Genomic DNA, 16097 nt, shown 5'->3' on the forward strand with positions numbered 1-16097 from the left:
ATAGTAAATAATGAGTACTTCATAAAACATAAGACATGGCAGTTTGATCAACAAACTTATCACAGTAAATTGTAATCATAAATTAAACTGATATTTATAATCTGGGAAGTATATTTATAACAGCATTTCTATATGAAAATCCATTTTAAGTTGTAAATTAACAAGTTGGAAACAAACACTGTGAGCTCTATCATTGTTTAATTCGTATTCAGTGATGTCATGTACTTCATCGGGAGGAGTTAAGAGCTCCACCTTTGCTTGCATACTCTTGGGAAGACCTACAGGGTATTTTAGCCTCAAGTAGTGAATAAGAGCTGGAGAAGGCAATGGCACCCCACTCCAGTACTCTTGCCTGGAAAGTCCCATGGATGGAGGAGCTTGGTAGGCTGCAGTCCATGGGGTCACGAAGAGTCGGACACGACTGAGCAACTTCACTTTCACTCTTCACTTTCATGCATTGGAGAAAGAAATGGCAACCCACTCCAGTGTTCTTGCCTGGAGAATCCCAGGGACGGGGGAGCCTGGTGGGCTGCTGTCTATGGGGTCGCACAGAGTCGGACACGACTGAAGCGACTTAGCAGCAGCAGCGGCAGTGAATAAGAGCATAGATTCCAGAGTCAGACTGCCTTCATGCTAATCCATTCTTCAACACATACTAATGAATATGTCCACAGAAAATGGTAATTTGAAATGATACAGGCACCCCAATGTCCGCTACAGCACTATTTGCAATAGCCAGGACATCCATTGACAGAGGAATGGATAAAAAAAGATGTGGTACATATATACAGTGAAATATTACTCAGCCAGAAAAAGAATGAAATGATTCCATTTACAGCAACATAGATGGACCTAGAGATTATCATACTAAGAGAATGAAGTCAGATAGAAACTGACAAATGTATGATATCACATATAAGTGGAATCTAAAAAAAAAGATACAAATAAACTTATTTACAAAACAGAAACAGACTTACAAACTTAAAAAATAACCATATGGTTACCAAAGGGGAAAGGTGAAAGCAAGGGATAAATTAGGAGTTTGGGATAAACATATACACACTTCTATATGTAAGATAGATAATCAACAAGGATCTACTGTATAACCCAGGAAACCCTACTTAGTACTCGGAAATAGCATATATGGAAAAAGAATCTGAAAAAGAAGGGATATATGTGTATATATAATGGGATCACTATGTTGTATACCTAAACTAACACAACATTGTAAATCAACTATGCTTCAGTATAAGATAAATTTAAAAAACAATAACTTTAGGCTTTTGACTTTTTTAAAGCTTTAGTTTCTCCACCTGTGAAGTGAGAATAATTGTAACTATTTCATAGGGCTGTTGTGAAAGACAAATGATTATTGAGGGAAAACTTTTAAAGTAATAACTGATACATAGTAAGCATTTATCAAAGACACTTCATAGTTCTTTGTATTTCAATCAGAAGAATTAACACAGGTATTTATGAATATATCTAACTTCTTTATTTTTATATTTTGAATGTTTAGAAGTAAGCAAACTTGTCTCATGCAACTAATTAACCCTTATAAGACAAAACTCTTTATAACTACAATTTGCATTTTTGTTAACAGAGTTCTTTTATGTTTACTATTTACAATCTTTTTAAAAATTCTATAAAAGGGTAGTCAGAGGTTTTGACCTTGTCAAGACTACATCTGGGTTTAAAATTCTCCATTGAAAAAAGAAAATAAGCTCCATTGAAAAAAAGAAAATATAAAATGATTTGTAAGGTAACTTCTGGAGTCATAATTCTGGTAATTATTTAAAATTTTAAATAGAATATGCACTGAAATAAAATATACATACCAAAAGGGAACAAATAATAAATATCAGCCTAATTAATTTTCACAGTTTGAACATAGATGTGTAACCAGAATGTTAGTACTGGTAAAGTTATAAGTACTTCTAATTAAAATATTTACTTATATTACCACATCTTCTCAAATAAAAGATTATTTTTGTTTTGGCATTTATGTTTCAAAATTGAAGACAAATGTTTACAAAGATAAAAAGAATTAAATTATCAAAATAGTAAATATATCTGCACCTTTAAAGTTTTGCTTTATATATAATGGTTGACTGTGTTTTGAGTCAGGAATAAGTATTTGCCTTAAAGGTTAATAATAAAAATTCCTTATAGTTTTATCACTTATTACTTTAGAAGGAAAATTACCCTTTACATTGGCCTTATCAAATAAGGTACCAGCTATTTATATATATATATGTACATGCAGTAATATAAATAATAAAGAAGTACAAGTAAGTTCTCTGCTTGAATTTTCAGTAATTAAGTCATTTTATTAATGGTATTTCCCTAAGAGGCTAATCACCAGTCACAATACTGAAAAAGTTAATAATGGAATTTAAATGACACTTGGAAATTGTGATTGAGTCCCTGGTGGACTTTCAAGTTTTATTTCCCATCAAGACACCTACCTAGAGAATCTTCAGGATTATAAAACATAAATACCTTGATATTTAGTGACGGGATAAAAAATATGTTTCCTTTTTTTTTCCTTTTTCCAAACTGTATTTGGTCAGCTTTCTTCTGTGGCGTGTAGATCCTGAAAGATACCTCTTCAAATGTGGGCATCCTTTCCCACAGAAGAGCAAATAAAGTTAAATTGCACTGAATAGTACAGTCTGCTTAGAAATTAAAACTTGAAGACAGGGATAAATTGTGTTTGAGTTTGCATCTCACTTGATGTGTATGTGCTCTACGTTGCCTATAAATCTTACAGATAAACCATTTGTCTTCAGACTTAAACAGCATCCTTTCCCATGCATAGCTTTTGGCCATGGATTTCAGAATGTGTCTTGTAAGTATTAAGGAGAAACAGCATACAAAAAATTGAGACGGGGTAGGTAGGTAGCCACTAATTAATGAAAAAAGAACCCCAAATAACTCCAAATATTTAGGCTTGATGATTTAAATGTGCTTACAGGGGTGACTATTAGCCTGTTTGAGAGATGGTCAGTTCATTCATGGCACAATGCAGGTCTCCAGACACACCGCTGTGCCAGGAAACAAAGAGTGGGACAGCCCCACCCTCGCTCATTCTCCACTCCTGCAACACCCTTGCTCACAAAGCCCCTTTCAACTGTGCCTTTATTCTGGGTGTTTACTCTTACTCATTCAGACCTCCTTTTGCCATCTCATGCACAGCGTCCCCCAGCCCTCCCCAAGCTGAATTCTGATACAACCCACCATAAACCTGCCATTGAAGAAAACAAGCTGCAGGCCCAGGATTCTGTGATTTGGGAGAAATGCTTTGTGAATTTTCACTTTTTTTTACAAAACAGTAACTAAAGGTATTTTTATGCAAGCTAAAATAAAGTTCCTGGAGATAACTACTCTGCAGTAACAAAGGAAAGTTACAGCATAAGCATGTTAGAGGGTTTTATTCCCCTTGACATTTTAAATAAGCATAGAAAAATATCACCACCTGAATGGTATAACAATGGCAGAATAAAAATATCTATTGTATTCTAGAGTTGGTGTGCTTGATTTTGAGTGTGGTTCTAATTTTTAGGGTAGCTTTTATAATTCAGAAGTTTTTAAATCTTTGAGCATGAGACAAATCAATGTGTATATGATATTACCATTTGAAATTATATATATATATATATATATAAAATTCTCTATGTGATTATATACAAATAACTTTGCAAGAAATTTTACCTCTAAAGGGGTGGAGGACTTTTAAATTAAGTTATTCCTTAATTACTAATCCAGAAAATTGACAAATAATATTTAACAAATGTCTGTTTTTTAAAAAGTAGCATAATCAGATCAAAGGAATGTTTATAATGATATCACCATTTACAGTTGAAAATTTCAACAATTGTATAAGTTTACTAGACAATTCTCTTAGTCATTTGTGTAAAATGGAATAGATTCTATTCAATTTCATCTTCTGAACAAGGACTACCTTATTTAAAAAGTATTTTAAATAATAAAAAATTAAATACTGGCAAAAATCTATGAAAAAAAACTTTATTTTAATTTGAATTAATCAAGTACAGGTTATTAAACCCAATGGAGCCTACTAATTTACTGCTGCCTACTTTTATGCTTTAAAAAAATCATTTTAAGTCAGCTACACTTTTTTTAAATGAAATGCATATTTCAAATGCAATGGGAATCCACAGCATAGTAAGCAAGATTTATAATAGCTTTACTCAACTATAATATTGTATTTTTTCAATATTTTTAAAGGAAAAGTTAAAATAATTTTTCCTATCAAGGAAAAATGCTATTTCCCAATACCTCCACACTTACTTTTAGAAATATGCCCACATTTAATGTACTATCAAAGGCTTTACTTTTAAATTAATAAAATGAAGTTTTATCTATTCCATCCATAACAAGAGTTACATAAGCACATTTGAATATTTCACTCATTTTCTTTGAATGTGTAGCTCCTGTATGCCTGTTTAATTGGGATGCTCCCTCTCTTCTAAACTCTCAGATACTTTCATTAAAGCACATGTGCATGCAGGCAATGATGACCCTTTAGACTAGTCGTAAATTTAGTCGCTGGGAAATGAGAAGGCTTCACAGATGACTTAATTTGCTGTGGGAACCTGCGCTTCCTCCGCGTGTAACCTCTGCATTTGGCTGCCTGTGACCTTGAGCACCATCCACCTGCTGGAAGCCATGTTTGATTCTCCGGCCAGGGAAACGCCTGCCTGACAGCAGAATGGTATCATAGGATAGTGTGAAGGAATTTTTCTTTCTCTGTCATCATTAAGGGGGTTCCCCCTATGGTGAGGGGAATGAAAAGTACGATTTAATGTTCTCTGGAGAGTGGCAGGGGGAAGAAAGGCTCAAAGCTTTGCATGCTGCTTTCCGAGTGGGTCATTTCAGTCCTTGTGGCGAATGGGATGTCCCCATGGAATTTGCCATAGACTGTCTGAAAAGAAAGGGATTAAGACCCTTTTCAGGATGGAAATGTAACAAAAGGACCACTTTTATGATGTAGCAGCATAAAATAAGGGGCTCTATTGTGCAACTGATTGCTAAAGATCTTTGAATCGGGTAGCCTAGCCTGGTAGGCCCCGTTCCCGGCGGGTTTGGAGGCTTGTACAGAATGGTCCGTCTATACTAGAAGCAGAGTTCTGCTCTCATTTAGGGGCAAGTAAGAGATTATCAGTTTGTTCCTACATGATTTTTTTTTTTTTCCACACCTACGGAAAAGTGGCCTGTAGGGAGATTATACTCTAGTGAAAGTTGGTGCTAATTAAAACAAGTAATTAGTGTTCCTCCAGGCTTTGCGGTTACACTCACTTTTGCCCGCCAGACAACATTAGTTTAAAAGCAATCCAATTTCTAGCAATAACAGACTGTAAAAAAGTCATTTAACAAGTATATAAGTGTAAGGTTACAGTTCAGGCGTTGATTTATCTCTTCTGGGCTATTTAGAAATACTGTAGTAAAGTTGAAGAGAAAGAAAGTTAAACGGCTTTTTAAAAAATTTAACATTAAGAAAAAAAAAGACTACGTGCCTCAGTCCATTTACAAAAAAAGAAAAATGACAAGCAAAATCTGGGAGCGTGTGAGATTTCCTAAATTACATTAGGAAACCAAAATTGGATTTAATGCTGTTTTCCTCAACCCTCACTTAGCATTTTGTAAACAGATCATTTCATTAAGTCCTTTTGTTTCTTCTCTCGCCTTTGCTGAAACAAGGACTTTTTATTGACTGATTCTCATTGAAATGAATTGGAACAGTAGAGTTTAACACAACACGTTATTACCTCCTTTTTTTCACAATTCCAAAATGACTAGCGTGGCTCTAGTTTGCATATCTGGTGGGAGGACTTAGTTAAACTAGAGAGATCTTGAGAGAGATTAAAATATTTTATTATAGAGAGATATAATAAAAATTAATATTAAAAATCATACCTACACTGAATCATGCCTTACTAAAATTCTTGTCTAATTGCTCAGTTTTTTAACCTGACATCCTTTTATAATTGCTGCCTTTGCTACTTAAAATGATGTATTTCTGAGGTTGATATCATCAAAGACATGTGTGGTATTGTGCAAGAAATTCAATATATCTAATCATTAAAACCAACCATAAGTCTACTTTCCCCTTAACAAATGAATTTATAATATTTTAATTAATATATAGTTTTCATATCTGTGGGTTCTCCAATGCTATACTTCTTTTTTTAACATAAAAGGATGCCAGCTACTCTGCAATACACAAAACTTTGCTATGCTTTTTATATAGTGCTGGTCATATAAATAAAATTCTCTATGTGAAAAGACATTTATGATAAACAGTAAATACCACAAAAATGACAGCTACTGTCACATATTCAAAAGTAGATTCTGAACTTAGTCATCTTCTTTAACAGATTACAATTAATAAAGTATTAAATAGCCCAATTTTGATCATTTCAGGTTAAAATAAGACTAGACTGATCACATTTTAAACATTAATTTGGAAGACAAAGATGTCTTTCATAAAATCTAGCAGCTTGTTTAAATTAAAAAATAAATTTCATCATGTAATTTTTGAACTCTAAGCTATATTTTATAATTTCAACATATGCTTTTTCTTTCCTGGACTTTATTTCCTATGATTATTTAAAGTGTAAGAATTTTGGTAACCAAGCCCAAAAAATATTTTGTAGGTATCAGAGGGTCCGTATGTATTTGAATCTCTGCTTAATGTTTAAAAATATCTATGAAGAAAAAGTATGTTTGGCTGTAACTTTTTCTTTAAGAAGGAATCTAAAATAATGAAGACTGCATTCATTACTAGGTGTGTTTATTATACAGATTAAGTTTCCAAAAGACACTCAGCTCTCAAAATTCTAAAATCGCTTTATAATTCTTGCAGAAAGTTTAGTGTGATATATTGAAAATCTTTCTGCAATATCATACCTTTTTTCCCTGATAATTAGAACAGTGCTCAACTGGCATTTTAAGATATTTTATTTTGGGTTTTGCCTTTTAATGGTATAAAGCTTCTTTCAAAATCAGCCTTTGATAGTATTTGATTTTCTTAAATTGAATTTAAGCTGCCTCTATCAAGTCTCTTTTTGAGCTCAGAATATGCTTTTTATTTCAGGACTGATAAGCTGGAGAATGCAACTATGGCAGCACAGACCTGGGGCACCAGAGGCCAGACTGTGCAGACCTGAGAGGCCTCTTTAAGGGTCGTGATGGAACCATAAAGGACGCCATAATAGCTCTTATTTTATGTATTGAGCCATGTTTGCACAACAATTCCATTATAATAGAGAGATAATCTTTGGAAGTAATTTTTAAAACAGCATATGTATAAATGCTGAGTCTCAAGTAAAAGAAAACAATTTTCCTAAGCCAAATGCCTTTCATAAGAGATTTCAATGGTCATTTGATTCTGTCTTAAGGATAATCTGACCTTATGATTCACCCATTTCTTCAGTACACGTCTCAAATATAATTGTTTTCATTTGAAGTTAAAGAAAATAGAACAGCTAAATAACCCTTTGTGATTTGCTTTACTGCATTGTAGTGCTTTGGTCTAACCAAAGAAAACTCTTAAGCATGCAATTATTAGTATTAAAATTGATGCCTCCAAGAGTTCAATATCAACTATGCACAAAAAAAAAAAATCATATACTGAGAATAATGCTGACTCCAGATCTTCTTTACATTTTTATATACTCCTTGCAATATAGCTATTTAAGTCCAGCAAGCTAGATCATACTCAGTCTTTGAATCTAGAGATGGTATTATCTTCATATAATGTAATAAAGTTCAATAAATGCCTATTGAATTCAATATGATTTAATTTCTTTGATTTTTATCAATATTTCAATAAAGATATACTGCAGATAGCAATTTTCATTGCAAAATAATTTTGGAGTTTCTGACAAAGATAAAATGTATAAAATATTATGTAGTCTATGATGCATGGTATTTATAGAAGACCAGACCTGTGTCATTTCATATATACAAAGTATAGGATGTATTACTATACAACATCACTAGACAGAAAGAGTAAAATTAGAATATAAGAGAAGCTACACCAAGACAAGTATTTTATGTATTAGTGCATCATCTCATTTATTATAACACTTTCAGAGATGAAGACTCAGGAGCTTAGATGAGTTAAGAAACTTTCCCCCAAAAGCTAAGGTGAAGGGGATTTATTTTAAAAGATCATTTTAACATGTTGCTGGTGTGTGCCTTCCACGTGACAGTCACTGTGCTAAAGCACATTGTGGGCATCTGTGGACAAGATGCATGAGCTCCCTACTCTCTGGAAACACACATTCTAGTAACTTAGAGACAAATGCACAAGTAAATATGCAATAATAGTGATAAGTATTATAAAGGGCTTCCCTGGTGGCTCAGATGGTAAAGAATCCACCTGCAATGCAGGAGACCTGCATTCAATTCCTGGGTTGGGACGATCCCCTGAAGGAGGGCATGGCAACTCACTCCAGTACTCTTGCCTGGAGAATCCCCATGGACAGCGGTGCCCGGTGGGCCACAGACCATAGGGCCCCAAAGAGTCGGACATGACTGAGCGACTAAGCATGCATACATATTATAAAGGGAATCAAGATAATTTTCAGTCAATAAACAAATCTGTCTCCAAGGTAATGGCAAACATCTCCTTATTATTTTGACATTTTGAGCCTAAATTCAGGCCTTTACGTTTATTTCTATTCCATTTAATCCTGGATAGTTTAGTCAGTTTTCCCCAGATTTTAACTTCCTTTTGATTCCCAATGTGTTTACTTTTTTAAAAGCCTGTGGTCACGCAGAACACACCACTCATGCCACCAGCAGCCAGTGCAGACTGCATTCAACTTTTGCAGACTCACTTTAGTCTTCAGAATTTAAACTGCTACTTCAATCCTCTCCCTAAAAGAGAACTGATTTTTCATTTGCAACTGATTCCACTAAACATCATCCAATGCTGTCATTTTTTAAATTATTTTTTATTAGAGTATGTGAAAGTGAAAGTGTTAGACTCTTTGCCATCCCATGGACTGCAGCCCACCAGGCTCCTCTGTCCCTGGAAATTCCGGGGAAGAATACTAAAGTGGGTTGCCATTCCTTTCTCCAGCGGATCTTCCCTATCCAGGAATCAAACCCAGGTCTCCTGCATTGCGGGCAGATTCTTAACCATCTGAGCGTCCAGGGAAGCCCCTTATTGGAGTGTAGTTGCTTTACAATGTTGTGTTAGTTTCAACTATACAGCAAAGTGAATTAGCTATATGTAAACATACATCTCCGGAGAAGGCAATGGCACCCCACTCCAGTACTCTTGCCTGGAGAGTCCCATGGACGGAGGAGCCTGGAGGGCTGCAGTCCATGGGGTCGCTAAGGGTCAGACACGACTGAGCGACTTCTTTCACTTTTCACTTTGATGCGTTGGAGAAGGAAATGGCAGCCCACTCCAGTGTTCTTGCCTGGAGAATCCCAGGGATGGGGGAGCCTGGTGGGCAGCCGTCTATGGGGTCACACAGAGTCGGACAGGACTGAAGTGACTTTGCAGCAGCAGCAGCAACAAACATACATCTCTCTTTTTTTTGGATTTCCCAGAGCACTGAGTAGAGTTCCCTGAGCTGTACAGTAGCTTCTCATTAGTCATCTATTTTGTGTATGTGCGTGCCTGTGCTCAGATGCTCAGTCATGTCTGATTGTTTGTGACCGCATGGATTGCAGCCCACCAGGCTCCTCTGTCCATGAGGTGTTTCAGGCAAGAATACTGGAGTGGGGTGCCATGCCCTCCTGGGGATCTTCCTGATGCAGGAATTGAAACTTCATCTCTTACATCTCTTGAAATGTCAGGTGGATTTTTTACCACTAGCGCCACATGGGAAGCTCACCTATTTTATACACAGTATCAATAGTGTATGCGTGTCAATGCCAATCTCCCAATTCATCCCACTCCCCTCGTTCCCCCTTGGTGTCCATACATTTTTTTCGCTGTCTATATGTCTATTTCTGCTTTGCAAATAAAATCATCTATATGATTTTCTTGATTCCACACGTATGTGTTAATATACATTTGGTTTTCTTTTTCTGACTTACTTCACCCTGTATGACAGTCTCTATGTCATTCCATACTGTATTCATTTCCTCCCTTCTAGGCTGCTATTCACTTGATCTTGCATCTTTTATCACAAAACCATTGGGATGGTTGCATTTCTTCATCTTCAGTATAATAGCTAACATTTATTAAATGTCTACTGTGCCCCATTATTCTAAACATTTTTCTTTGCAATTTTCGTGTAGTTCTCCAACTTTATAAAGAAATGTATTCCTGCCATTACTGTTTTACACATCAGGAAAATGAGAAGCAGAGAAGTTCCCAAGATCATACACTAGGAAGTGACAAAGCCTGGACTTAGAAGAAGGTGGTTAAGAGATTTTACTGTTAATTTCATGTCTCAGAGTTTTTTTTTATAACACTGGAGCCATCTTCCATTTTAAAATGGATGACCATAGAATCAGGCCTTCCCTTCCCAAACAGTTTTCCTAAAGTTTAGGGTATAGGTTAAATTATATTCAGTGTACCTACCCATAGTTGTTGTAAGTTCTAAGCTGAGATTGCACCCTCATAGGTTTTTAAACACCACTTCTTCAAGTCTTATTTCACTGAAAGGAGACTGGAAGAACAGAAAGGCAGTGGGCACTTGCTGTGCGGGCATCCAGAGTTGCCTTCAAATCCAGTTCTGCTGCTTACCAGCTGTGTTACTTAGGCAATTTAAATAATTTCCCTAGACCTGGTTATTCCTTTTTTTTCATTGAGGATAATACATATCTCAGGAGGTTGCCATGGGAATCAATCTACTACACGAAAGTGGTTTGGTACATGCTTTGTGCTCTCAGTAATTTTGACTCTATTTTATTTGGAATTAAGATTGTACTGGCAATTCTTTTCATTATTTCTTAAAAATCTGAGAGAGAAAAGTTTCCAAAATTAAGCCAAGTTTTATCAGATGCTCTGTTATTTGGCTTTTTGATTTATCATAGTTTGCGGAAAGTCAGTCGTATAGTTATTCATCATTCATTTGCTTATCTACTCAACAAGCAAGGCAGTGATCAAGCAGTTATAATAGAACCATTATACCAGGCTCTGTTCTAAGCAACAGGATTTCAGTGGTATGTGAGAGATGGCGCCTACTATCAAGAAGTTCGCATTCATAAAATGTGATCACAAGTATAAGAGAAGTCAGCAAAGGAGCTGAGCTTATGTTAATATCTATAGTGTGTAGAATTATTGACCTCCTCTCTTTCAAGACGGTCTGCAGTTAATAGTTCCCTCAATTCAGTTTCAATGGTAAAGTTAAAGAGTTTATATACATGTCCTTCTAAGATCTATTTCATCTCGAAACACTATGCCTCTGTAATCATGTCATGGCTGGTTCTCTTTCTTTTTATTCCTACTTAAATGCCATCTACCATATTTCCAGTCAAAGGTTTATAAAATTTACTGGAAGTAGAATGACTTATTTTCAACTGGTATCACTTTTTACTCCTTCCATTAGGTCAATTTGTACACATGTGCACATAATATTGTTTGAATTATTGTCCAATTTACGTTATGCCTTGCTGAAGGTATAAGTTTTACAACAGATCATTGGCTCTACTTTTCCTAATGATTTCTGGGGGCCTCCTTTTCTATTTTCTTCAGTTTTACCTATTGTTTCTCAAAGAGTTATATTTTATAGTATATCCTGGGCATTTCCCCCAATATCTCTTAAATTTTATTAAAGTAGCAATTCTGCTACAAACTAAGTTGGGCTGAATATGTCTAGAAGATAATCAACAACAGGATACTTAACGTCATTACAATGTGGGGAGCATTCAGTTTAGATATGAAAACAATGAAAATTCAACCTTCAACCATGATATCCTTGGTCTGAATCTCTAGAAAAAGTTAAGGAAGAACAATTGCATACACTGTTACACCACAAAGGCAGAGCCTTGGTGACCTGCAAGCACAGCCTAACCTATATATGAAACACACAGACTTTTTTAGCATTCAGTTCAGTTCAGTTCAGTTGCTCAATCGTGTCCGACACTTTGCCACCCCATGAATCGCAGCACACCAGGCCTCCCTGTCCATCACCAACTCCTGGAGTTCACTCAGATTCACGTCCATTGAGTCAGTGATGCCATCCAGCCATCTCATCCTCTGTTGTCCCCTTCTCCTCCTGCCCCCAGTCCCTCCCAGCATCAGAGTCTTTTCCAATGAGTCAACTCTTCACATGAGGTGCCCAAAGTACTGGAGTTTCAGCTTTAGCATCATTCCTTCCAAAGAAATCCCAGGGCTGATCTCCTTTAAGATGGACTGGTTGGATCCCCTTGCAGTCCAAGGGACTCTCAAGAGTCTTCTCCAACACCACGGTTCAAAAGCATCAATTCTTTGGTGCACAGCCTTCTTCACACTCCAACTCTCACATCCATACATGACCACAGGAAAAACCATAGCCTTGACTAGACGGACCTTTGTTGGCAAAGTAATGTCTCTGCTTTTGAAATATGCTATCTAGGTTGGTCATAACTTTTCTTCCAAGGAGTAAGCGTCTTTTAATTTCATGGCTGCAATCACTATCTGCAGTGATTTTGGAGCCCAGAAAAATAAAGTCTGACACTGTTTCCACTGTTTCCCCATCTATTTCCCATGAAGTGATGGGACCAGATGTCATGATCTTCGTTTTCTGAATGTTGAGTTTTAAGCCAACTTTTTCACTCTCCACTTTCACCTTCATCAAGAGGCTTCTTAGTTCCTCTTCACTTTCTGCCATAAATCCTATATTCTGTTATTCTTTCCTTCCATTGCACTTTTGCCATATTGATTGTTTATCAACTGCCTCTTATCCTTGTATGTAAACTTCACAAGGAGAAGAAAGTGTAATTGCTACTATTCTGCTAGAGCATCCTTAAATACTCACTGAATAGATGGCATGAGTTGGATAATATAGTACTGAAACTATGATGAGATTAATGTGCTTGAGTTATTATCATGTAGCATTTGGAGAGACACTTGTTAAAGGAGATATAATTTTAACATTCTAAAGCAAAGTAGTTTTACAATTATTGTATAATTTTAGAGTTGACATTGAGTCACAATTGCCACGGTGTGGCTCTTGTTTGCAATATGACCCTTCACCTTGGAAAAAAAAATGTTTATTCTCACAGAAACCTTGCTGCTATATCCACAAAATAATGAGTAGTCTATAGAATGCCGACTTGAAGCTAAAGTTTCCTTTCATTCTTTCATTTTCTCTCATCCTTAATCAACAATTTCATTTGTGAAACTGTTTTCTATCGAGTGTGTACTATGTGCCAGACACTGAGAACAGAGCACTGTAAATGCAGAAAGGAGAGATATATTCACAGCTCTTGGGTATTTTTTCACTGAGTAAGATGAAAAAATCAACAATGGAGGCAGAGTGCAGAAAAGTAAATACACGGCAGAATTATAGCAAAGCAAGGAAGAAGGGAGCCATAGAGAACAGGAGTATCAGAGAGCTCCTCCAGATGGAGATAGTTAATAAATTGAGTTCTTAAAAACAATCGAAGTTTTATAGGATGATCAAAATAATCAAGTTCTAACATGTCCACAATGACTTATTTACCAGGTGGACTAGCTACTTCCACTAATTAAATTTGATTCTGGGCAATCTGACTCATGTTTAATGTACGTGTTCTTTGTTCTCATACTAAAGAACAACCTGTAATCCATGAGTCATGTTTTAAATGTAAATGCCAACAATACTTCTGTTTCTTATTTACTTCATGTAGTTCATTTAATTCATGTTAGTTCAGCAGCACAATGAGAACATTAAACCACATTTTTTAGCCACTCCTCCCTACAAATAAACATTTATTTCCTTACTGACTTCTAACTCTGAAAGGTATCATTCTATACTTCTTATGACCATCTTCATTTAACTAAATCTAGACTTTTTTCATTGTTTTCAAAACTTCCACCTTTTTTTCTCTCTTTTTAATTTTCTATTTTTGTTTAAAAGCCATTGAACAGTTTACTCTTGTCTCCTCACCATTGAAATTGCTGTTAACTAATGAACAAATATTTAATTTCTTCTGAAAATAAACTTGATCAAAGTTTTCACTGTAATCCATAAGAATCACATTTATGCATTTGTTAAGACCTACGACTATACATTTATTACAGAGAACTACTAAGAAAGTAAACATCCTGATAAACTTTTCCAATATATTCAGTAAAAAGAAGTATATGGTCTTCAGTCAGCCATCATTTGTTCCTTAATTACTGGTTTCAACAAAAAATTATATCTTACTAATTCTTTCAGTAAAGATCATGAGTCTAAAGAATGTAAAAAGCACCTTTTATACCCTGATCAAACATTCAACTTCTTTCTTCTCTGTTTACTATCTCCTTGAATAAGTCACATCTATTCCAAACTTTTCAAAAATGTCTCTTTCTGTTTCAGTAAAAGCCTCCCTACCTACCTTCAGGGCATGGCTGAAGCTCACTTGGTGAACAGAGCAACTGCAATTGAAACCCAGAGAGGAAGAGCCCAGCCTTTGTTCTCCACTTTGTAGCCACAAATAAGCAACTTAGTTTTCTACATTTTCCTGGGCCTGAGAGTTGGCAAATGAGAAAAATAGATGAGGTCATCTCTAAAATCCCTTATGGTTCCTGTATTTTATAATCCCATAATAAATCACCCTTAATTACAAGGGCCCGCGGGTTCTGTGTAGTTAAATTTATTTTGGGCTTTTATTTTTGTTGTTGTCTTATTTTTCTGTGTGTTTATTTTCCTGTAATCACTTTGATGGATACAAGCCCCTTCATTTGTCCTTTGCAAAGCTGCATAATCTTTAGCAATTAAATTAGTCAAGCTGATATAACTCATGGCCTCCTTCATGCTAGAAATTTTGATGTAGATTTTGTACAACTAGAGACTTGAATTGTGAAAATTTCATAAAGTTCAGTTTTACTCTTATGCGTGGCATTCTTTTTACTCTGGAATTTTATTGATGGTTTCAAGTTTGCCTGAGCCAATGGCTCAGAGCACCATCTAAAAAAAAAAAAAAAAAACTCAGGAAGTGGTATTTATATTTGTCCTGGCCTTGAATTCACGCTGTGTGTCTCATAAAGCAACCTAGCATGAGACATGAGACGAAGGGATACTCCTATCAAACAACTGCTCAGAGAGAAGTGCGTGTGATCTCAGTCCAGTTCAGAGCAGAGAGTTGTCCACCTTGCAAAACTCTCCGCTCAGTGGAAATGATCATCCTATTTGTTGTCAGTCTCATCCAAGAAGTTCAATACTGAATGGACCTATGAACGATATTAGTCCTTTAAACCTTCAAAGGGCCTCCTGTGCATCAAAGACAGGCCCTTGTCACCTGACCCCACCAGTTCATGAATGATGATCTTTTTAAGGCCCTTAAGTCAGCTTTAAAAGAGAGCGCTAAAGTAGGATTTCATAAAACAGAACTGGGAAAATTGGAAAGAGGAAAACATTGAGATGGTCTAACATTGCAGGGCTTGAAGGCATTATTCTTCTTTTGTTGTATTAAGCAACCTAGTTTTAAATGACCAAGTAAAGACCAAAACAATAGCAACAAAATAAGGAATATTTTTAAGGAATGGTTTACTTTAGAAGATATTTTAACATCTTTATTAAACCAAAATAGAGTAATTCAACACCAAAAGAAAATGTAATTTGGGTTCTTACAGAATGTATTATTTATATAAATCGTAGGGACTTGATATCTGCTTAGTGATAATGATGATACTAGTGATCATTTTTATTATGAAATAATATAAAACAAAACACTTTAAAAGGAAGTTTCTCCCTTGAGTATAGGAGATTACCCTTTTTAATTATCATTTTTAAAAGTTTTAGGATTGTTATTAAGAAATATATATTAATTTATAACACAAGAATAAAATTAGCTAACCATGTTTATAGAATCACTGATATAAAGAAAAATGTTGGCTGAGGACTTAAATAATTACCCTAAATTCAGAAGATTAAAGCCAAAGCTAATTTAATGTGGTCATATTATTTCCCATCTGAATCTTAAATAAATTA

The 16097-nt window shown here is 35.4% G+C and overlaps 1 long non-coding RNA gene across 24 annotated transcripts in view; it reads right to left on the bottom strand.

Moving 5' to 3' along the window:
• LOC129639491 (uncharacterized) overlaps positions 1–16097 on the bottom strand; it is a 347939-nt gene that overhangs the window by 263971 nt on the left and 67871 nt on the right. The window contains exons 7-8 of one of the 24 annotated variants that reach the window (XR_008708460.1): positions 11844–11928; positions 1626–2626 (exon numbers count right to left, since the gene is read on the bottom strand). The exons of 20 other annotated variants lie outside the window; for them this stretch is intronic. This is a non-coding gene — a long non-coding RNA (uncharacterized LOC129639491). Of the gene's footprint in view, positions 1–1625; positions 2627–4066; positions 4949–11843; positions 11929–16097 lie in introns of those variants that run through there. 3 more of the 24 variants (XR_008708462.1, XR_008708452.1, XR_008708470.1) reach the window with 3 other exon arrangements.

This window comes from Bubalus kerabau, chromosome 1, assembly GCF_029407905.1.
Source record: "Bubalus kerabau isolate K-KA32 ecotype Philippines breed swamp buffalo chromosome 1, PCC_UOA_SB_1v2, whole genome shotgun sequence".
Classification (NCBI taxonomy): domain Eukaryota; kingdom Metazoa; phylum Chordata; class Mammalia; order Artiodactyla; family Bovidae; genus Bubalus; species Bubalus kerabau.